The sequence below is a fragment of the Pinus tabuliformis genome, chromosome 4_1 (genome assembly GCF_031772625.1).
Source record: "Pinus tabuliformis cultivar Carrire ecotype Pingquan chromosome 4_1, CPIR1, whole genome shotgun sequence".
In the NCBI taxonomy this organism is placed as follows: Eukaryota; Viridiplantae; Streptophyta; class Pinopsida; order Pinales; family Pinaceae; genus Pinus; species Pinus tabuliformis.
In genome coordinates, this window is record NC_142303.1 from 740,376,155 (window position 1) to 740,401,672 (window position 25,518).

Genomic DNA, 25,518 nt, shown 5'->3' on the forward strand with positions numbered 1-25,518 from the left:
AGCAATGTATAGTGTTACGTACTTGTTTAACCACAATCTCAAAGTCTCTAAAAACTTGAAGATACTTGACATCTAACCCGATTTCCTTTTACAGGCCTTGAACCAAGGCCTCGTATTCTATTGTATTGTTTGTGCAATCGAATTCGAGTTTGCATGTGAGCATGATTTTATCTCCTTCTAGACTAATCAGAACGCATCCTGCTCCTGCTCCTTCATTAGATCTAGAGCCATCAAAAAATAATTTCCAAAACAAAGATTTATTTACAGGTTTATCTAAAAAATTGATACATTTCGAACTATCAGTTTGAGAAAAATTTTCGACTTGGGACAAAACAGAGTGTTCTAAGTAGGCTGACGCATGAGCATTGAAATTGCCGAGGAAAGAATCTACCGAGTAATTGCCAATAATGTTGTTGTTATACGCTACCAGTTCATTTTATCCCTCTAACTCCGTTACTATGTACTTCTGGTGTAGCTCTTGTTCAACTTTTATTTGATTCGGTTTACCATTGTAGGGCAGCCACATGTGCAACCAGTCGGTTGCGAAGTATCCATGGAGTTTTTCTGAGCAATCCCTGCTAAGAATTAAGCCATAGTATTCTGGGATATCGACAACTATAATGTCAATAACTTGACATACCTTTGGGTTGGATGACAATCTTATGGTTACTTGATTTAGTTCACCAATCACTTCGACTTGGGATCGATCTAGCTGAACTATGCGCACTGTGGATTTCTGTGGTTGAACATTTAACTTGGCACATATAGATTTGGGTAAAATATTCGATGAAGCACCGGAATCTACCAAACAATTGTGCACATTTTTATTGAAGATTTCATAAGTAAGGAGAAATGGGGGAGTGTGAGATCTTGATCTTCCTCCAATTAGGGTGATGTCATTTGGATCAATCTTATTGATCGCGTTAGTTGGAGGTCTTCCCATGTTATGGGAAGCTTGATAAAGTACAGCGGCAGGCAAAGGTGCAACTGGCACGACATGTAATTCTTTCATCATTATCTTCTGTTGATGTTTCAACTTGCTCAGTTCGTAAAGGGTGATGTTAGCCTTAGTCTTCTTCATGTCTTCAATAATATTGTACCCCATTTCATCCGACACTATGAGTGTTTTAGATGGATTCGTTTCATCTGTTTGGACTGGGCTAGTTTGAGTCGCTTTAGATATCGTTTTCTTTGTTGCGACTTTATCCTTTGTTGCAGAGCTTGCGCTCTTCGGCTTAGGGGTAGTTTGGGGGAGGATCAAGATGATTTTTGCTTAGTGTGCTAACTGGAAATACTTCTTGATCTTCTTCTTGTGGGAGGATGAAATCCCACATTCCTTGTAATTCCACAAATTCTTCGTCATCAGTCTGCCCTTCAGTGGCAATTTCCTCTTCCTCTTCCTCAGATTCATCATTTGAAATGGCGTTGGGTGTCTTTGCGTCCATTGAAGGACCTCTTTTAAAAGCTCTGTAGGGCTTTTTTGAAGAAGTTTTATCTACTTGCTTTTTTATGTCGACCATTTCATTAGACATGGTCTTTAGAACTTTCTGCAATCCTTCCAAATAAAATGGATCTTTTGCTTGTTTCTTCTTGGAGTCTTCCTTGAAGGTGACTTTTTTGGACTTACATTCCTCTATTGTGGATCTCTTTTCCAGGGCTATTATTCGTTTCTCTACTGCTATCGCCTCTTTCATGTTATCAGCTAAGGTTTTTTTATTTGCCCTGTCCACGAAGATTGCTATGTTCGATGGTAGAGCGGTAATATACCATTCACATCATACTTCTTCACTGGGCTGGGAAGCAGTAGGAATTTTGTTGAAAATTTTGTTGAACCGTAAATTGAAATCCTTGATAGGCTCTCTAGCTCTGGCTTTAAGATTAGATAGGTCATTGATTAACGTTTTCGTTGACCTGTCATCACCAAACTTGGTTAGGAATTGGTCCTGGAAGATGTCCCAACTTGTGATGGATCCGGAGGGTAATGAAAAGTACCATGACCCGGCTGTTCCTTGCAGTGTATAAGGAAAAAGCCGAACAACAACATCTTCATTAGTAACCCCATTGAGATTAATGGAAAGCATGAAGTTGTTTATGTGCTCTTCTGCTAGCATGCCTACCTCGGGATTGAATTTAGGCAGCCATTTCTCAGGATGGGCCGGTATTTGACTCAAGGGTGCAGGCATTAAGACTACCCCAGGGTTATTCCATGGAGACTGAGCCATTTTTGAACTGCTAACATAGCAAAGTGCAAAAGATGATCCCTGCAGCTGGGAGGATGAGGATACTACGATTGTAGATGATTGAAGAGGGGTTGTGGGGGTTCTGAAATATCAGGGTGTGTAGCAATGGTTGATACTCGATCGACTTCTGACTCTGGATTTAAATGTAATGGAGAAGTCGGGGGAGATGATGAGGGCGATTTACTCTTAGAATGGTATTCAGATTTGGATTTACTTGCCATTCATAGTTCAGGCCCTCCTTCTAGCGCCAAATATGTTGAAGCCCCGAAAATCAGGTTGACAACAAGGGGGATACCCACGGGGTCCCGACCTTGGTTGGCAGCTCCTTATCAGTTTGGTATAGCAGGTCCGACTGGGGATAATGAGACTAGTTTCCCAATCTATGTGTGTGTGTGTGTAGAATTCAATGTTGCTGATCTAACAGTTCCTATCTAAGCTATTCTAATTCAAACTTTAATCTAATTCTATGCTATTGTAATCTAATAAACATCACATCTAAATCTATGCTAACTCGGGATGTAATTCTTCTATTATGCGATCTAAAGAGATTTCAAATAACAACTGGTAATAAAGATCATTCAGCGATTATAAGAAAGGAAATCAATCAAGATGAACCACTTCGCATAAAAAGTTAGACGAAATAGTTGTGAACAACATATTGCATAATGAGCTATTTATAAATTAGGCGTAAATAAATAGCTACCACTGTACAAAAGTGTCAAATGATAACTCAAGCATTCATGCAATAATACATAAACAACTAAAACTGTATATCACTTTAACATATAAGCAGAAATGGTCAAGAGATAAAAGTACCATTTATGACTAGTCCTACTCATAAGCTTCAAGAAACAATGATTTATCTCTCCTTGCTCTAACATCCACTAAGAGTACAGAAGTGCAACATCAGTACCAGATATCAAATGCAAACATCAACAAATCTTGATCCATTCATTCACCAAAACCTCCTCTGAGGGTGCAAAAGTGCATGTTCTGAGGACAAGTTTTGATAAATTTCTAGACCCTTCTCTAAATGCATGAGAAGGGTTTAAATACTACTAACTAAATAACTTAATTACACAGATTCAGGATACGGTTTAAATGACCGCCCTTTTTCTAAGAAAAACTATTTATAAAAATTAAATCTAATATCTAACTATTTCTGCATTTGCTCCTTAATGTTGCGAGCATTCAATATTTGCCTGGGTAGAGTCGGTTGACTGTCTTCCACTTTTGGTTGAGCTAAGCAAATAGAAACGGTAAGTGCTGGCACCATTTTTTCAGCAAAATTGATGATATACTCGAGAATCATCCTCTGGCTATGTGGATTTACTATGTATGCCCAGTAATAATTCAAGTTCCACTTGGTTAATCCTCCAATTGCTTCTGCCTTTGCTTTCTTGTGTTTTCCGGGCTTACGAGTGATTGAGCAGTTAGAGACTTTTCTTTTTGAGCAATTTTCTCAGCGATGCCGCTAGGCGCTAATCGCACATCGGAAACTGCCTCCATTCTTTGATCCGGGCCTTTCTGATGTGTTTTTCGCCTTTAGTGCCTTTTCCTTCACCGATTATAATCTTCAAAATTTTGTAAACATACTGCTTTCGTGAGCTTCTGACTTTGAGCGTTAAACCGCCTGTTGATATCAGCATTGTTCAACTACTCATTCAACCATGGTTGCGAATGAAAGATCTATAATGGATAGCTCAACAACGCTCTGTGAATTTGCGGCTCTGTTACATGTGATATCCATTCATGAGGGCATCTATTCTCTGTTTCTGAGCATTGGAGCTTTACCCTTTTCCCCCATTGCTTTTTGCACATTGTTTCGTGTTACTTCTGTTTTTCGTTCCTGCAATTCACACATGAGGAGAGAGTAATGATAATAAAAATCGAAAAGAAAGCTCTACGGATGTACAAAAACATGCCACCTGACGTGAACTGACTCTTCGAAAAACACAAAACCGTCTTTCATCAAAACTTGGCGTATCATTCATTAATTATCATTAAAGCGCATATCCAATTTTTGGTTTATGAAAAGCTTTTCTTGAATGTTGAGCCGGGGAAAATCTGCGATGGAAGGTTTCTGCGATTCACATCGCAGCATCGTAGTATCGCATTATTGCACATTTCATTAAGATGTGTTATCCCAGGGTTGCCTGATTGCGCTTATCGCAGAATCGCAGATCGCAGTATCGCGCGATCGCAAGATTGCAGATCGCAGTATCGCGCTATCGCAAGATTGCAGATTGTAGTATCGCGCTATTGTAAGATCGCGAATCGCTATAATCGTTAAATGGTTATGTGTTATTCATGCGATATTGCGATATGCAATATTGCATATCAGATATCAGCGATTTTTTAAGGTTTTCCAACGTGAGCGTTTCTTAATGCATGCGATGCGATGGAATTCGTGTCGCATTCTCGCAGTTTATCATTTTTACTCATAAGGAAATGTCCTATCATTCTTCGCGTGATGCGATATTTTCTTGAGTAAAATACATGAGTTTTAATTGAATTTTTGAATTTTTTAATAAGGGTCCCCACTTACCTAGTGTTATTGCTAATACTATATAAGGAGGGGGGTTGTTGGTGGCCATAATAGTATGACTAAAAGATCATAATGACATGTTGAAACGAATCTTTGTGAAGAAACCAAATTTTCAATGGAAGTCTCAAGTTCTATGGAAGAAAGAAGGCCTAATTTTAAGCATACCTATTCAGATCAAATTTTGTGGTTAGATGACTTTACTAGGAGGATGGACCAGGTTTGAATTAGAGTTTGACTAAGATGTATCTCTATTGAGGTAAACAATTTCTCTATTGAAAGAGTTGTTGAGTTTTCCCCATGTTAAAATATTATGTCCCTTGTTTATGCTATCTCCTCGTGATCCTTCTATTATAAATGTTATATTGTTGAGATATTATCTTTGTTTACTTAATTCTGAAATCATGAATAAAATGTGTAAAACAATTAAATGATTACAAATACTTACAGTATAGAAGACCCTATGAAAATCAATATTCATCAGATACACATGTTTATATTTCAATCAAATGTAATTCTTATGGATGGATCAAACATGCCAATATACCTATCAATAAGTATTATTATGATTTTAAACAATATTTTATTTATTATTTCATCCATGTAAAATATATATTTTTTTAAATTTACTTAATATTACATAATATTGACTATATATAGTTATCTTTAATTTTTTAATATAAATATTTATTATTATTTATAGTTTTATAATTATTATCATTATTTTCTTTTATTTCAATGTAAAAAAAGTTATTTAAAATTTAATTTCCCAAGACTCAAATATGTTACAAAATTACCATAAAAACATATTATACTTATAAAAAACATTATAAAATTTACTTGATATTAAATTATTATTATTATTTTATAATTAAAAATAATTGTGTTTATCACTTTCAAATGGATGGGAAATATTTATAACATTGCAACATTGAGAAATGATTGACATTTTGTGACAAGCAATGTTTGTGATAGTGGAACATAAATCAAAGTATATCACAATGCGATGACTCACAATGTTTATCATGTTGTGATGAATGCTTATCGCATTGCAATAATGGGTAGTGTTCATCACATACCAAAGTTGTGTGATGTTTGTCGCATAGTAACGATGAGTAATGTTTTCTTCATCACACTGTAAGGGTTACTTTATGTTTGTCATATTGTGATGTTTGGTATTTTTGTGATATTAAAATATTAAATTATATATATCATATTGAAATGTCAATTTATATTCTAAATGTAGTAAAAAGGAAGAATATTTTAATTTTTTAGTAAAATGTTTTAATGAAAACTTTTTCTTGTCAAAGGAATAGAAACTTTGAATTGATGCAATATACCACATCAAAAAAACTTCTCTACAATATTTATAAATAATTATAAAATAATATATATATATATATATATATATATTAAAAATTTATATATAAGTGTTGGAAAACTATATACACTTAAGCACATTACGTATTAAACATATAAAATATTAAAACCACTGAAAACATGCATATTTATGACAATGAAAACTTCTCGATCACTCTCTAATATCATTGATTTCATGCAAAAAAAAAAAAAACCAAATATTCAAAGCTTGATGAAAATGGGGTAATGGTTAGCCTTCATGTCACATCCTTTCTACTAAAATACCTGTCTCAGAAGCCATTGATCTCATTTCTAAAATTTTTGACTTTGATACCCTTGATGTTATCAAAATTTGTCTGACCACCACTTTCTTCACTTTTAAAAGTGTCTTCTAAGAGTAAACCAAGGAATGCCCATGTGTTCCATCATTTACTCTATTATTGCCAAGATTTTCATGGAACACCTTGGAACCTTACCCCTTGAAAGCTTTCACTTAAAACCTAAGTTGTAGAAGAACTTTGATGATGGAACCTTTTTTATTTGGAAACATGGTATATTTGAACACCAAGCCTTCATTACACATCTTAATCACATTTCTCCTCACAACCAGTTCACTATGGATATTGAAGCTAATTAAGTGCTTCCCTTCCTTGATGTCCTTGTCTCTCACCTTCCAGGTGTCTCTCTTACCCACCAAGTCTATTGAAATAATTTCCATACCAATAGGTACCTGCATAAAAACACCGACCACCATCCTACTCAAAATTATGATGTGCTTAAAACTCTTATTACATGAGTCATTCAAATTTATTCCTTTCAATATTTTTCAAATGAAAAAACCCATCTCACTACGGCTTTTAAATCCAAATGTTCCTCCTCGTCCAAGATCAAAAAGGCATTCAATTTCGCTCTCCACCCAAATCCTAAAATTCTTTCTAGCAATTTAGCTTTCGTCAAATCCTTCGTCACATGCATTCAAGTGGTTATTCATCATATTTTTAGAGTTGTTTCTAAAAGGAACATAAAAAAATTCTTCAATACCCTATAAGACACTTAGCTACTTTTTCAAATCTTTCAAAGAAAAGACTAAACCTATGTTTGGCCCTAATGTCGATGAGGTATGTCACTCTTGTGGAATGACTTAAATAGGACAAAGTAGGAGATCTTCCAAATACTATCTTAAAGAATGTATGGATGACTACTATTATAACCAAATTTAAAAATATTTCATCATTGAACACTCCTACAATATCAAACATTTAAATTCTTTTGATAAAACTAAAATCTTGGCCTTTTACCACATCGACTGAAACATGCTAAGAATGTCTAGAAATCGAGAATCACCCTAATAAATTTAAATGGGAAGATAGGTGTAAGATGAGCAATTCTTGAAAACTCACTATCCATTTTTTTCATCTAAACCTAATTCCCCAAACACTAATACCAATCTTGACCATTTTTAGTATCCATTTTCCCTTCACCATTTCCCTGATCTTCTTTAATCCTCTTTAGTACGTTGTTTCCTTCGCTCCTATCCTTTCATATCTTAAACTAATCTAATCATTTATTATTTTAATATTTTTAACATTTAATAAAAATATTTAATTTCACCCGTAATTTAATTTGATTTGTATTTTCCAGTGTTTCATCTTCTTACCTATAATTTTCAACACCTTCCCTTTTCATTTCACTATTATTTATTCTTTTCAATTTTATTTATATTTGAAAACTTAATTTTTTTATTGTGTTTCATTCCTATTTTAATAATATAATAATTTAATTCTCTTTTATTAATAATATTAATTTAATATACATACTTATTTTAACCCTAACTCAATTTGACCAACATTAGATATTATTGATAATCCAATTTTTTATTTTAATTTAATTCTACTATACTCCAACTTTAAAAATGAAATGATTTTTATTTTAATTATATTTTACTTTAATTATACTTTAATCTATATTAATTTAATTATATTTTGATCAACCATATGTTGTATCTTAATTAAACATATGCATATTTTTAAAATATTTGACTCCCGCGTTGGATCTCTCTGCGCTGCGGTATATACACACTCTACGACACATACATTCATTCGTCAAATATTTCAATTCTACGACATATAACTTGTTATCTCTATGTGATGTGCCATATTCACTTCTGCGGCGGTCTCTCTGCGGTGCGGAAGATATACATTATCTATTATATATAGATGCGATGGTCTCAAGTATCTATCTTTAATAAACATATGTGGATTTGTTATATATTGGACAACTACGGTGGGGTACATGCCGTGGTCTCTCTCCGGTGCATACACCTTATTAGTCCCTGCCATCTGGCATCCGGCAGGGACTATAGTAATCGTTCGTAGCCGACTTAGTATTAATTTGCAGTTTTTTAGTATGTTATTTGCAGTTTTATTATAAAGTTTGGAATTGACCTTGCCTTGATGTGTGCCCATCTATTCCTTCGCCATCTTATTTGGCCTCTTCCGGAGGCGGAAGAGGCCCGACCATAGCCTAAATTGCTATTTAGGCCCAGTTCATTCTGCCTGACCGTGAGCGGTTCGCTGTTAATGCTAACATTAATTGGTTAATTCTTAATGTTAATTCGTATTATATCCGAACAGGCATATGCTAACGTTGTTGTTGTGCAGGTGTCCGCCATATGCTAAAGGTTTGATCTTAACGACTGTTGTGCAGGTGTCTGTGCATGGCGGGAGGTGTCCGCCTACCCGCTCAGCAGAGTCCCCAATATCAACACCTCTCTGCGCAAAACCCCGTTCATCTGATTCCTGAATCTGGTTCGCTCGTCTCCCTCTGGCCGAGTGGCTACGCTCCTTGGCAGTCCTAGTTGGGTATTCTCCCCGTGTAGGCCCTGTTTGTTCACGCTGAAAGGCAGTTTCATTCTTCTGCTATGTTCTCATTCCTGAGCTTCTACAGTGGCTTAAGTTTGCATGCATCTGGTTATGTAACTGCATGCATTTCTTTTTTAATGTAGATTCTGGTTCTTAATTGTTGGATTTCTTTGCTGATTAGACAGCGTGTATCTCTCGGCCTACAGTGTAGATTCACATCCCTAATCTCTGCATTCGTCTAGAATTTTGCTTAAGTTTGCATGTATCTGGTTATGTAACTGCATGCATTTCTTTTTTAATGTAGATTCTGGTTCTTAATTGTTGGATTTCTTTGCTGATTAGACAGCATGTATCTCTCAGCCTACAGTGAATGTCCATGTCTTAATAACTTCATAAGTTAGATAAGAACAGACTTTCCCATCTGTACTCATCCTTGAATGCCTGTGGCTCTCCATGAGCAGCAGCAACTCCCCTATCTTTACCAGGGTTAACAGCTGGTGAATCAGTTCGACTGCAATGTGAAATAGTTTTGTCATTAAGGCTTTGCCTACCTTTTGCTCTTAGCTGTTGTGGTGAGATCTATGTTCCGTTTATCTATTTTTATTAAGTCGTGTTGTGAATTGATCTGAAAAACATAGGAAAGAAACTCGATGCAGCAAAAATCAATGTCAGTTTGGTATCACTAAAACAATATATTCATTTGTGAGTTAGAATGCTAGGTATCGTCACAAATATTGAGTCAATGTTCTATATGTGAATGCTTACCATGTATGATTTATATCTCTGATTTCAACCATGCTTTAGTTAATGGGTGACATTGGGTTATTTATTGCCTCCCGATTGTTGTTTCTCATTGGCTTTGGGTTATGATTCAATGAATTGTTGTTCTTTAGACTTCAAGCATTGTTGTTCTTTAGACTTCAAGCCTTTTAACTTTTTACCTGTTTTCAAACTTGAACATTCTTATTAGTTCCACTTTGCAAATTATTTATATTGTTCCTAAGTACTTTTCTTTACCTGGGTTGCTTGAAACTTAATATAACTGCTACGAGTGGATTTGCAACGAGGAACTCTATTGTACAGAAAACATGAGCGTATAGTAGGATTCTCGCTTGGACGTAGCGCTATCATGGACTATTCTATGGGCCGGATCCCCAACCTTGTCACTACGGGGCACTACCTTGATGTTGGCTTGAATAGGGAGCTATTTCTATCTCTAACACATGGATAGCGTGCAGGCGTAGGGCTTAATTCGCAGCATCTTGGACCTTATATAAGTGAAAGCATCTGAGCCAGCTAAAGCAGATTCAGTTCCAGAAGCAGTAGCAAAGCCACCATCTCGCCCAGATAAATCAATATCTGATAAGAATTCTAAGCTTGCATTATATATGTCATTATACTAAAATTGGCTCAGCAACTTTGAAAAACAGGTGCATCAAAGATCGTGCATCGGTTCCAAAACATCCAAGAAAGCATCGACACCTGAAATCGAGTGCATTGACAATACATTTCTTCTGCCTTGCAAACATGCTGTTTTATCCTTAGATTGTCTTTTCTTTCCTGTTTAAAACTTCTGGTATACAGAAGCTGCATTTTGCTCTTAGCTCTTGCTAGCACTTCTTAAAAATTGAAGCCTACGACAGCCCATGTCCAAAGATTTCTTTGTGGAGCTACATATCTTAGAAGTTGCATTTCGTACTTGGTTTTGTAAACATTTATCAACGTATTTATTATTCATTATGTTTTCTGAAAGTGAAACTTGATAAGTCAAACTCCATTACATTATGTTCTTCAAATAAGGCAGAGAAATTAAGCTACTCATGGTTCCACATGCTTCCTTGAACAACATGAAATTGGCAATAACAAAACCATGATTTTGTATGATATGAGAAAATATCTGATAAGTAGAGTGTTATAGAAGCCTAAAGAAATGTTAGGCTTGAGATTTCTGGGAAGAAAACCTGATTGAAAGCCAAGCTGCTTATTTGCATTCAAACATCAACTCTGAATCTCCTGATCTAGTTGGGAAACTGTCGGCATATAGTGCTGCTGGTCAATCTCTGAACGTCAGAACATAGTATAAAGAGACAGACTATAGATGTGTGGCATCCTTTCAAATGTAGTTATAAACGACCCTTGTAGAGGATATTTACTGTGTTCTACGGTGCATCCACAATCGAGTGTTAGTTAAAGGCTCATACATGTACTGACAGTTGTATGACCCAGAAGACCTCGTGGTTTATTTTGGACCACTTAAACATGTTCTCCTTCTATCAGCCTTCCATTGCCCAAGCTGCATGTTATCTCTTACATAACACATTTGTTTCTTTAGATTAGAACATAATTATGAAGGTCATAAACATATCGAATTCCTTTGTTTTTTTCTCTTATCTTGAATTTATGTACAATTGAATATGACCTAGATTACATGTTATCATATATTAGAACAGAATTATCATCATGTTGTTCCACCATTTCAACTATTCGGCATGATTGTTCGTGTGCATTGAACTACTTGCCATGTGCTGCCACAACTGCCAACATTTGCGGCTGCCGCTTTGACAATTCGACAATAACACCGGTGATGCATGAAGGTGAAGTTGATTTTCTGTTGAATTGATTTGCTTGCGGAGTACACGAATTCAAAGGCGGCTAGATAGAACTATGTGCAGGGACTAGCTGCTTCGCAACCTTCCTTGTTTATTATATATACGCATTATCTGCAGCGTTATTTCTTTTCAGTACGGCAAATACACTTTTTTGGTGGTCTCTTTGCAGTGTGGTATATACATTTATATTCATTGAATATTTGAATTTTGTGGTGGATCTCTACGTGCATAAAATATCCTATGTGAATACATTCCCTTATCCCTACCTTCTAAGTTTTTTTTCTCGTTAAGTCGGCTAGAACTATGAATAATTGTCCTCATATTTCATATTTCTAAATCTCACACTAGGAAAGGGATGCCAAACAAAATTACTCTAGAGAATATTTACAATTACATCGAATTTATGGAAAATTGAAAAGAAGAGAGAGGAGGGAAATTTAAACAAGAATTTGTAAAAAATAGAAGAGAAGAAAGAGACAACTTCAACATGAATTTTACCTAATGCTTAGGGAGCATAGGCTAGAATTATCTACCATTTTTCACAATAGCTACAAGTATTTAGAAAATAAAATGATAGCACTTGAGATTGAACTTTAAGGAATTAAAGATATAATTCAATAAATGTAACACAAAAAACAATCAATGGTTGAAGAAAACTTCACCGTGAGAGATGAGATTAAAGAATTAAAAGAAAAAAAAAAAATAGTTCATCCTTAAGTAGAAAAAAGAATAAATTTGATATCAAACCCATAAAAGAGGAAATGAACAAACTAAATGAAACATACCATGGAAACCAAAAGGAATCCACGAACCTTATAATTGTTGGCATATAATAGAAAAATGATGTTGAAACATTAGAAATAGTAAAAGGACATCTAAAAACTAAGTCACTAATTCAAACAACTTATCTAAGGAAACCAACAAGGGTGAGAAAAATATCTAAGTATAAAATATATGTTAAGGTTAGTTGTAATGTCCATAGATTAGATATACATAGTTAATATCCAAGCCTAAAATAATCAAGAATATTTATAAATGAAGATCTTATCCGAGAAGGACAAGATGAACTAAGGAAAGGGATCGAAAAGGTAAAGGAGGTAAGGAAGGATGGGAAATGAAAAATCATTAGAAATATGAAAGCTATTATTAGAGAGAGATCCCAAAATAAAAGAAATAAAGAGGAATTAGAAACACTCTCGATCCTATTTTGCAACTCTCGTGGTTTTCCATGGTGTAAATGACCAATGTTAAATTGGATCCTGAGTGATATTGAGCTTATCTTCGTAGTTGAAACATGTGAGCATGTTGAATATAGGGTTCCCCACATGAATAGATTCATTCTCTCATGAAGTTGGAATAAGAAATTCTCATGTGGGGGTATTGGTGGTATACATTATTATATAAAATATAATATTTCTTCTCACATTCAAATTTATAATATTCACCCACTCAATCAGTACAAGTGGATCAAAATTTATGATACTAACACCAATAGGATTTTTCTCAAAATTTGTATTTTCACCCCTATCAACTCTACCTCCCATAAGGAAAACAACCTAGATAATAATTTCCCCTTCAATGCCTTAGAATAGGATATCCACAATATAAGGAGTGAGGGAGACATCCTTTGTTTTAGGGACTTCAATGTTAGAACCGCTACTACCTCATCTACTCTCTTAATTAATAAATCTAACCCTAATCCCCTATGGTTTGATAGGGACTGTAACCTAGATAATAGATTCAAAATAAATAATGAATACACAACGAAGAACCTATTTGGCACCAGGTTTATCGATATTTTAAGTTCCCAAGACTTGACTATTTGTAATGGAATTATTAGTTGCCCTACCTCTGCTTAGATCACCTGTAACACCCTCTCCCCACATTTATTTGCTTTCACAAACCCTCTGAGTAAATGGGTAGAGAAGTTCCAAAATGAGATGACCTGACCTCCTAGCTCCAATTAAGGAATTCAGGCATATAATTGAGACTTACAGACAACAAATTAACATCCTATAGGGATTCCGAGACACTTAGGGGCCAAAGAACAACCCAAGGGACCAAACCCTGAGCTAGGTAGTTTTTTCAATGACTTGGGCCCACAACCACATCCAAAAGTCTATAAAGATGTTGTTATGACCCTTGAGCTGCACATACAACCTTCCTTCCCCATGGTTATAGCCAAAACTTGCTAGTTCAAAGCGTGCAGTCCCAAGATTGGAGTCTATTTTCTAGTCCAACCACTACTACACCAAGGACACTTTTAAGACAAAATAAATCTTTTGTCTTAAAAAATAAATTTTTATTTTAGTTATTTTACATTAAAATTTAATATCAATTGAATTGTCTTAAATATAAACTTTAAGACAAAAACAGTTTGAGACAAAAATATTTTAAGACAAAACTTTGTATTTAAGACATAAATGGTTTAAGACAAAAATACTTTAAGACAAAAGCAGTTTATGACAAAAATATTTTAAGGCAAAACTTAATATTTAAGAAAAAAAATATTTTAAGACAAAAATATTTTGAGACAAAACTTTATATTTAAGACAAAAGTAGTTTGAGACAAAACTTTATATTTAAGACAAAAATAGTTTAAGACAAAATTCTTTTAAGACAAAAACAATTTAAGACAAAATTATTTTAAGACAAAAATTTATATTTAAGACAAAAGCAATTTGGGACAAAAATATTTTAAGACAAAACTTTATATTTAAGATAATGACCACTTTACATCAAACCTATTTAATACAATTAACAATTAAGACACAAACATATCAATTTAAGACAATATTATCTAACAACTGCAAAATTGACTGTGACAGTGCGCCCTAAGTCCACCAGCTTGTAGCCAAGTACTTTCTTGCGCCTATACCGACGTTGTTATTTTATTTACAATTCACATTAACTTATATAAATATAATGATTTGTTGGGCTCTTTGTTTTGTGGGGGTAGTCGACTAAGAAGAACATGACAAGTTTTACTGACAAGATTTGTCGGACATCAATTCCTCTTCTGTCGCTTTCATATATGTTGATACGATTAGAGACAACTTGTTTATTGTTGCAGTTGGCACTACTACACGGAGGGGGATTTTAAGATTTTTTTTAAGAGAAAATAAATATTTTGTCCTCAAAATTTAAATATGAGGCGATAGTAAAAAAGGTAAAGGTAAAGGATTAGGGGTCTGTCTACTAGCATTCATCGAGTGGTCGGTTTACCATGGTTGTGAAGTGATGTTCAACAAAGGAAAAGCATTCCTGAGACACATAGCCATGGGGTAGGTGAAGCAGATTGGGGTTTGTATGAAGAACTTGTATAAGCTAGATGTCAAAGACTGTGCTACATTATGCACTAAGGTGGAGAAAGTGAAGGTCGCAATGTCGATGAACTTTCGCACAAAATACTTGATAATTTGTATCATGGTATCTCAAATATTATAGAACACATAACCACTCGCCTCTCTAAAGGAGCACTTAAGCAATAGGATATATGCAAAGGATGTATGTCGCAAAAGTATAGAAAATCCACATTCCATGATTTGGACAACAAAGCACATGTAGTCCTAGAAAGGATCCACTATGATGTTTATGGACCTTTCTCGACAACCTACATTGTCAGACACAAATAGTTTGTCACTTTATTGATGACTTCTTACAAAAGTGTTGGATCTTCTTCGCGTGGAATAAAGATGATACATTCTCTAAGATCATAGAATTCAAGACACTAGTTGAAAAAGAAGCTAGCAAGAAGGTGAAGGCTCTATTGTAGAGGCTGCAACACCCTCCAAAATTTTGGCCTGCACTTAAATTTCAGAGCCTACTATGGACATTGTGATCGCTTGTTCCTTAGTCACTTATTGGTAAGTTGATGATCTCAAGCTCCTCTTTTCGATCTTAAGAGTCATTCATGCTTTTATCTTTACATAGAATGTGTCATCTTTGGGCATGGGGGTAATCACTTGTCATGAAAAGGGAGGTTTGTCTTGCTTCAATGGGAAATGTTTATGAGAATGGGTTGTCCTCACCACATAGACATGTTTAACACTCATTTCACACACTCTTACACAAGTGTCGCCTTTATTCTCCCAAACTCTATAATCAGATCCACACTTCTTGTAAGTTGCCATAAAGGTTGTTGCATTAAGTGAAGTATGTGTTATATGTTCTGGATGGTATATGTTTTATCGCTAAGTTTTCAAGTGTATGACCATAGTCAAGTTGTATCACTATTGACATAAGTTCCACTGATCCCACAGTTAGCTAAATTTCAGAGTTTCCTTAACAACCTAGCCTCATCCAATTTTCTTGAACTACACACTTCACATATGTAACCCTCAAGATTTTTTGTTGCCTATTAAAACCATGAAATGTGTAGAAATCTAAACCTCCCTTACCATTCAAAACTGTGCAGTGGTTTCCTGCAGTGTCCTTCCCTCAGCTGGAACCCACTGTCTTCAAAAACTGTTCAAGTTTGTCCCTTGACTACCCATATTGTCTTGCATCCTGAAATTGCATAGATGTGTCATCCCATGGTCTCATCCCATAGTAGTGCCTTGCATCCTAGAACTATGTAAATGTGTCCTCCCAGGGCCTCATCTCGCAACAACCACTGCCTGTTGAAACTACACAATTATGTCTCTTACAGGCCACGAAGAAAGATGACATGATAGCTGAATTTTAAGGTTTTGAGGAGAAAAATAAGCAGACCAAGGAACCCAAGGTATGATAGAATATCAGGACTGCATGAAGACTGCATCTGATGCATAACCCTTTGGAGGTTAGGTATGCAAAACAAAGCACATCTTTTGAAATAAACCTCTTAATGTAGCTTAAAAGTTTTATTATCATTGTCGTATCATTCTGTGTTCAATGACATTCATGGTTGCAAGAACTGAAAGTCATTCCATATGTTTCCTCTACGTGTCTTGCTCCCTTTCACTTGTTTATTACATAGCTTAGAAGATGAAGAGAATTACCACTTGTTTATTTAAGCTATGGAGGTTGTGACCAACATGATATTATGACTAACCAGGCACGATGAAAGGCATCCTAAGTGGGATGAAAGATGTTTGATGATATGTATGTAGTCAATACACTCCTTTGCATTACTCCTTTGCATTAATCCTTTCTTTGTATCTTGCATGTACTCTCACCACTTGTCAGATTTGGCTAGCTGCTGCCAGTAGTCTCTTAGCTCTTTCTTCACAAAGCAGGGGAAGGAATTCCCTTCAACTTGATTTCTTCAAGGCTCTTAATAGAAATTATAGAGCTAAGAGAAGGAGATGTGGAATCTCACTATCAAACCCTTGAAAATACTTTGCATGTTCGAATATATCCAAACGATTAAGCTGCCACTCAACAACATTGTCAATCTTGGAATACTCAAGAAGGATCACATCTCTAGATGTTATAAACTTCTCATTCACTTCATCATAGAGATGGTATGATTTGGAGGTATGAGTACCCAAAGAAGATACATTTGTGACTCCTTGCACTGAGTTTTTTTATCTGTTCTTAGGTATGAAGGCATCATCGGAGGAACCAAAAACCCTGAGATGCCTCACTGAAGGAATGTGGCCATACCACAATTCATAGGGAGTCTTGTTTCTAATAGCAAGCGATGGAAACCAATTATTTATATACAAAACACATAGAACCACATCATCCCAAAAGCTTATGAACTTAACATGTCAACTATGCCAAGTTCATAGTGAAAGTAATACATTCCAATGAACTATGTGTTGAAAAATGTAGCAAGAAATTCTCAATTTGATTTTTCCTCGATTAAATTGAAAAGAATTTAATTTTCACATCAACGGACAACTTGGATGATGTTAACTTGTGTGACATGGCTTGTGTCACCTAGTTTACTCAATAAATTCAAGTTGGAGGAGTTAGAGTTCAGTTCTACATATACGATTGCTAATTTCTAGCAATAAAGGTCAATTATCTCAGGTTGTTGTCAATTAAGCTAGTTCTAACTTTTGTAGGAACTATTGGAAGGTCATTTAAGCAGTGGGACTTCAGTCAAACTCGGTGATCATCTAGTTAACTGATCAATCAACCCAAAATAGTTGGGGCATGAAGACAAGTCAAGTTCCCTAAGAATGGTGGAGATTCGAAGGAAATTTTAATTTCTTGTAGCTCACATAGTTGCAAGAACTTTCTATTACCATAGTGGAGGAGTTAGATTGAGTAGGAGCTTCTTGTGAAATTAGAGAGGGAATGATTGTTGGTAGCATTAATAGCCTACTAACAATTTCTTTTGCAACACACTTCAATGTTTTGGGTAGGGTTTTTTAGGTTGGATAATTTTTTTTATGCTTTTTGGTCATGCACGTCCTCAATAAGTATCTTGGTAGGTTTGTAATAGTTCCTTGCATGCACATCCTCAGTAAATATGTTTTTGGATGTCTATACTAGGTCCTTGCAAAATTCTATTATCGAGGCTTAACTACGTATGATCTTAGGTGCTCACAACAATTCGACAGATTATGGCACTTTCCAAATCACCATTCCTAAAAGGGTCGAACAAAGTGACTTGAGAGGAAGATGAGAAGGGCACACTATTATTGGAACTAGCCTAGAACTAGTGGAGTTGGCTGGTCCCAATGGTTTTAGACTTGTACTAGTCTAGTTTGGTGGTTCAGATTGGCTAAGGTTGGTCTTGTATTGAAGTGACCTTAAAACACTAAAGTCACTAGGTCTCTAATAAACTGACCAATTCTAAAGAATGTAGTGCAACATAGCTAATGACCACCAAATAATAATTTTTTAATAAAAGATACTTAAAAAGAAAAAGAAATTCTTAACTAAGGGCCCTACAAAACCTAACCCTAGTAATTAATGGTAATATCTAATTTTTAAAGCTAAAGTAAAAGCTGACATTCTCCTTATCTTTCCTTTTCGAAAAGGAAAGATAAGGATAATGTCAAATTTTACTTAAATTTTTAATATTAACATTAATTGTTTCAGGTTGTTTCAGAGTAGTTCTTGATTCAATTTTGAGAAAGTCAAATTTAATATCCCATTCAAAACTTAGTGGTGATTGTTTGAACCTCTTCTTTGTAGTGTGTCCTAGACTTTGACTTCCAATTTTTCAGGTGCAGTTATTGCATAATCATATTCCGCGTGAGAATTTGCAACATAAGTTGATATTTAATCCGTTGCAAGCAGTTGACCTAGCTTCGGGAACAATCAGCGACGCCTCCCAAGTTTCTCCTCAACATTGAAATTTTCTTTTTCAGTAGACATTCATTTTATCCATTAGATCATTTTCTCCACTGTGACAGTCTAACAACACCCTTGGCAGCATATTCTTGACAATCCATTTCATATTTACTGCTACTTTATAAACACTCTTAAATCTTGTGTCTCCAATATAAAAGAGGAAGAACCAGAAAGGGCCTTCTTGGCCCTCTTCACAACCCATAATATGTTTAGCTTCTCTCTTGTGCTTACACTCTAGTCTTCTTGCAACTTCAGAATGGTGAATCTTAAACACAGTCTCATGATGTCCATTCAGGGTTGCATAATTCACCCTTTCTTTAAATCAAATTACCCCCCTAGAACTTCCTTTACCTTTACATGCATGCATATATTTTCCTTGTGGAGGACTGTTAATCTTCCCATCTCTATTTCGCCTCCCTCTCCTACCCACATGAACCTGATAAGCTGAATTTAACCAATCTCAATGTATCTGAGATAAACAACCCATCCAAATAGGTAGATTGAGTTGAGACCCTTTTAGAAACGACATCCATCCCTCCACAATGATATGTCCCTCCCCATCAACATCATTATGTTGTGTTCGAGATCTATCATTCCCGTGATCACCATAAATTTTCGAGTCCATCACTTACATATTTGTAACATCATCATTCAGAACACTTATACTTTGTTGTATTGTTTCTTGTGTTATGATTTCCTATAATGGAAATATCTCCCTAGTAGGCACGAGTAAATTCAAGTTCTTATTGAACTCTTGTGTTAACATACTTAATTTTCATTTTGACCTATTCAATTTCAAATTCTAGTGTGGTCAGTTTACTGGTTGACTACTAGCATTCACCAAGTGGTTATTGATGATCATAGTCAGTTTAGAGTGAACGTTGGACTTTGCCTTGAAAACCAAGCCCTAAGAATATGCTATTATCATGGAAAATTTCAGAGCCCATACTAATGGAAGGCCAATTGTGTAGTGGGACTTTAGTCAAACTCAGTGATCATCTAGTTAATTGATCAGTCAACCCAAAATACCTAGTGCATGAAGAATTCAAGTTACCCAACTATGGTGGAGATTCCAAGGAAATGTAACATCAATTGTAGACTAGCCTTGAGTGTACAAGTTTTGAATGCAGTCACATGATCAACCTTGGGAATTTTGCAATCCATTTTGTAAAAATTCCTAAATAATAGGGGCCTAATTTCTCAAGGAATTTCACAAGGAAATATGGGCTCAAACAGAGGTAGAAATTTACTAAGTCTAGGTTATAGCTTCTCAGTGAGATGAGAGACAGGTTATTGACTTGCATGTTGTGCTTAGTTGAGCAAATAAATTGCAATACATTTCTATTCATCGTATTAATGCAAGCAGAGATTGTGTTTTTTGGCATATTTCTTTCACCGGGAAAAGTTATTTGTGCCTTTGAGTTATTTCTTATTGCATGTATGGATTTTTTGTTCTAAATTGTGAATTAACTCCAAGACAGCAATAGAGTAGGTTTTTGTCTTGTGATTTTGATTAAAACTTCATAAGTAGTTGCAAATCTAGAACGTAATTTCTACAAGGATGGTGGAGGAAAATTACAGAATATTTGTTAGTAGACAATATCCCTACTTCAAAGTATCTACGACAACTTTTTCGAGAAGAAGACGTTGACGATAAAATATTGGATTGTGGAAGAATTAGTCAGAAAATTTACAAAGGTAGTAATTTTGGTTATAGATGTGGAGGTAGATCGATTAAATGTAATTGTGTAGGTAGACAAGTCACAGTTACTCCCTTGGTATTTGTCGATGATGTGTTACTATTTGGTAGATTGACCTCTTTTGATCAGTCTCTGGACTCCTTATGAATAACAATAAATCTCGTATGATTTCTTCTTACCCAGATGATGCATTGGTACTGGATATTTATCATATTTTTGGTGTTATCTCCACTGCATTGGATGTAGATTTTAAATATCTTAGGTTTATGCTCCAACCTAATTGTTATGGAATTAAGGATTGGAGTTGACTTATAGAGAAAATCCACTGTAAACTTTTATCATGGGCATAGAGGTGGATCTCCCTAGGAGGAAAGTTGATTCTAGTTCGAGTAATCCTTCAAAGAATATATGTATATTGGCTTCATATTTTTGCTCTGCTTAAGAATATCAGTAAATGTAGATTTTTGGCTTCATCTTGGCATGGGACAATGTGTCATAAAGGACAAAGTGAGCCTAGTTGTTGTTTACTATGTATGGAGGTGATGGATGGCCAGACTCATCTATTTCTTTGATTCTCCTTAGAAAAATCATTTTGGAATGGGGTATTTAATATGTTGCATTTACAAGAAGATTATAACTACTCTTTTGTGGTTGATTGTACTCGACACTGGATTATTGAATATAAAACATTTGGACCGCTTCCAATATAGATTGGGGTTTCGACCCAAAGAATACATTATTGTCCTGAGCTCCTTTTTTGTGATACATCCACCTCCATCCTTATAAAAAAAGTTAAAAGCCTCCCTGAACTTACACATAACCTCCATCCCATATTCCTTTAGTAGATAAAACCCTTCTCTCATTTTCTGACCATGCCAATCTACCCTCCATCCCATATTCTCTCATGAGCCCTGTGTAAACCACCATTTACTTCAACGATGGGGATTTTGATGTGTACTCTAACCATATTTGTTACATACTTTGCCCCTTTTCTTGGTTATGGTTTCTTGAGTTGGCCATCTCTAAATATGCCCTACTCTCCTTAAATTATTTGGAAGGTAGCCTTTGGTTGCTAACCCCATTTTACTAGAGATCCTCGACATGTCCCTTGAAAGTTTGATTTGGCCCCATGATCTATTTTATGCCATTGAGTTGAAATCTTTAGATTGACTTGTCACATATTCATTCATTGCCAGACACTATACCACTAGTTCGAAGAATCTTGTGGATACTATCACCACAATAAATGTATATTTTATTTTAGAGGTGACAAGAATTGTATATTTCCCTTTGGGACACTCCAAAAATATTTTGATGCACCTTTGTGACCTTTATGAATTTATGACCTTAATTCCCATTCCATGTTCATCCATGTGGACTAACTTTATGATGTTCTAGGACAACCTAATGTCCTTGTCAACTTCCTCTCATCTTCCTTGTCATGTTTTTTAGGGCCTAAGTATCCAACAAGAAATTTGGGAGACGAATGTCATCAAGGTAGAAGATCAAGGGGGTTTCAAGTCATTTATTTAGGGTTCCCACTAGCATAGTCCCACCATATGATTCACGCAATCCCTAAATTGGGGTCTACTTCTATTTCAATTAATTATTAGATGATCATGGGTGGCCATTATTCCAAGTTAAATGTTATGACTCTTCATAGGACATTATTGGAGATACTTAAAGAGACATCTTTTTGGCTAAAGGGTTAAGGGAGGATTTTGACTTCAATATCAAACCATCAACCATATCCTCAACATTTGTCCCATCAACCATATTGTCAACATATCGAACCAACAATCAAGAAGACAACTAAGGTGAAGCATGGGAATCCTCTCTCGCCCACGTTGTTTAGGGTATATATCAATCTATCAATGGCCCTACACTCCACCAACTACACATCAATAAAATTTTGGGTTGCCCCATTTTCCTCCAAGGTGGATACATGTTGTCCCTGCACTGTGCCTTTGATTGCCAAATTTGCAAAATTGGAATTTTCCATGTCAAAATTTTAATTCAAGACTTACCATGCATTCGAAGCCCATTAACACAATATTAAGACATAAAAAATGAATAATTGACACAATACCAAATACAATACATACATTGAGTTTTACCTCACAAGGTATCTAGATGCTAATTGAGCAAGTTCACATGAAGACAAAAAGGCAATGTCATGATACATTGTTCAATTTGTAAGTAAGAGCATTATCTTGGATAAGGGAGAAGTAACATTTATTTTCTTTCTCATATACAAATGTAAAAATTACGAAACAATCTCAAATGCCTTTCGTGAAGCAATGTTGTTGTAAAGTGTGTTTGAAAGCTGGCATTGTAGGCAACGCCCTCACACAATACTAGATTGTGTTAACCAAAGCATGTTAACCATGTCCAGTGATCTCAAAGTTCATGAGCATGTTCAATGAGTGACCATAAATGATGGTTGTCAGAGTGGCTAAAAATCATAGTTTATAGTGGATGATTGTCATTGTATATAACATCTGTGGTCCAATTCATTTGTTTGGTGCCCAATGTTGGTGAATCATGTATTTCATCGTGGTAGCATATATTTCCTTTTATAAAGTGAAAAAATATATTGAAAATTAATTAAGTTATGTCTCATGCAAATGTTCAATATTGTTGTGTTGTGAGTGGTTTGCATATTATATGTATCATATATCTATAATCACTTATTTCAAGCCTACTTTAAGAAATAAAGGAAGAGGTGCAAGCCCTTTCCATAAGGACTCCCACCAACTCCTCTTCTTGTAGAAATTTTTCAAACTTTAACCCATAAATCAAACACATGCCCTTGTTTCTCTAGTTTGGAAACCCTTGGATGTAGCTGAAAATGAACTCCTCCCAACCACTACTTTAACCATATATTGAATTACTTTGTTTGGTATGTGTAAATGATTTTGATTGATTCCTGGAGAGGTGTGAAATCTAATTTTGAAAACACCAAATTTAACCGTGGTAGGCAAAATTTCTACCTTACAACTCTCTCATCCAATATTAGATACTTCACTAATTAGTCAATGGGTAATCTAATTAACAATATATTAAATATTACAAGCATTCATATTAATAGAAAAAATAAGAATAGTATTTAATATTAAGTTAAAATGCAGGTAGATGCCAAGTTGACATATGAGACACCCTTGTTTGTGAGACAAGGGATGCCATCCATTAAATTCTTTAACTATTTAATATATGGAGGTTTACATACCTTAATTTCCTTTATATCCAATCCTATGACCTTTAAATAGGAAACACTTTAACACAAATCGAACAAGTAAATACAAACTTAATTTGTATATGTATCAAAGTTACTTTGAGAGTTGCATGGCACACTTAATTTTGTATAGAAGCAAAGGAAAACTTGAAGGGTTGATCACAACAAACATGTATGGTCAATTATGATTATTGTAGGTACATTAGTTTAGTTTTCCCAATCCAAAACTTGCACACTTTGTTACTACTATTAAAGGCATGTCATGATGGTTTACTAATTTAACATCATGTACATTTAGTTGTGTCTATTAAAGGAATGTTAGTTCAGTGACAAAACTAATGGTTTGTCAACTTGGTCAGCTTACTGATTTATGTGTTAATCATCTCAATGAACAACATATCAGGTCAATTAGATTAGTCGTTGACATGCACATTTCATGGCTTCAACCATTTGTAAATATACATTAATTATAAATTCAAAATTATTATTATGGAACTATTTATTTCAAATATCTATTCTAATATTTAATGACAACGCGGTCCTCCTCTCCTCATCTCCAGAAGGATTGTAGAGGCAGTTGGACTCCTTAGCTTTGTTTCTCAATCTTCGGTAGTTGTGAGTCAACCTCAATAAAACCAAGGTTATGATCTTCAATGGGGTGAAGAAAACTTCTGACCTTCAGTCTTTGGGCCGATATCCATGCTTGCCGAAATAATGTTGTATGCTCAAGGTCTGCTATGTGGCCGATATGGGTAATGTTTGCTACTCTGAGAAAATTTTTGAGCTCAACTGGAGCTTGTGGGCATTCCCATAGCCAATCCATGGGTTTTTTCCAATCCTCACAGTCATTCCAGATTGAATTTTCCAAGTAAACAAAGAAAGACCTCAATAGCTTTTGATTACAAACACCTCTGCTCTTTGCCTTTCCCGTCTTTTCATTAGGTAAGGAAAGCTGAGGGTCACTCAGTGAAGGATTTGTCACAGGGTTTGGAGAGTCCAATAGAGGCTCAGATGAGAAAATGCTAGAAATGGGAGGAATCTCGATAAAATTTCTTAAGGGGGGGACCAAGAAAGGCAGTGTTGGTTGATACCCAGGTGCATTAGCTATGGGCTCCTTGGATTGAGCAGCAAAGGAAACATGAGAGCCGGTGGAAGGTGGAAGAGAGGTGAGACCCACTGAGGAGATTCCAAATCTAAGGTCAGGGATTGATCCAAAAATTCAGGGTAGAAGGCAACAAAGGCTAAGTTGTGAGGTCCGACAAAGAAGGGGAAGCCTTTGGGAGGGTAACCACCAAACTTGAAGGCCACAAGATAGAGGGAAATGAAGCTACAGTATCATAAATCTCACAGCCATAGGTGAAGACACTTGCCAGATTTACTTGGGGAATAGTCGAAATGGAGGTACCCTCTAATGGGTCCTTCGAATATTCGATTAGGTCATCCATAGCCATCACGAATTTCTCACGCCAGCTACCTCCAGAACCTTGAGATGCCTATCGCTGTTGTGACTTGGAGTAGTCGGGAAGTGTTGAGGAGGAAGAAGGTAAAACCAAGGCAATAAAAGTGAGAAGAAGTGACAAGATTAACCAGAATGGCTCAACAACATTGTGTAGCAAAAACAAGGCTGGCGTGTGGGTAAAAAGGTAGGTACAGTCGCTAATGTCTAATGATGCTACAGGCTTCAGTGACCAGGCATAACCCTAACCATCGTCGGGTCTCTGTTACGTCTCCTC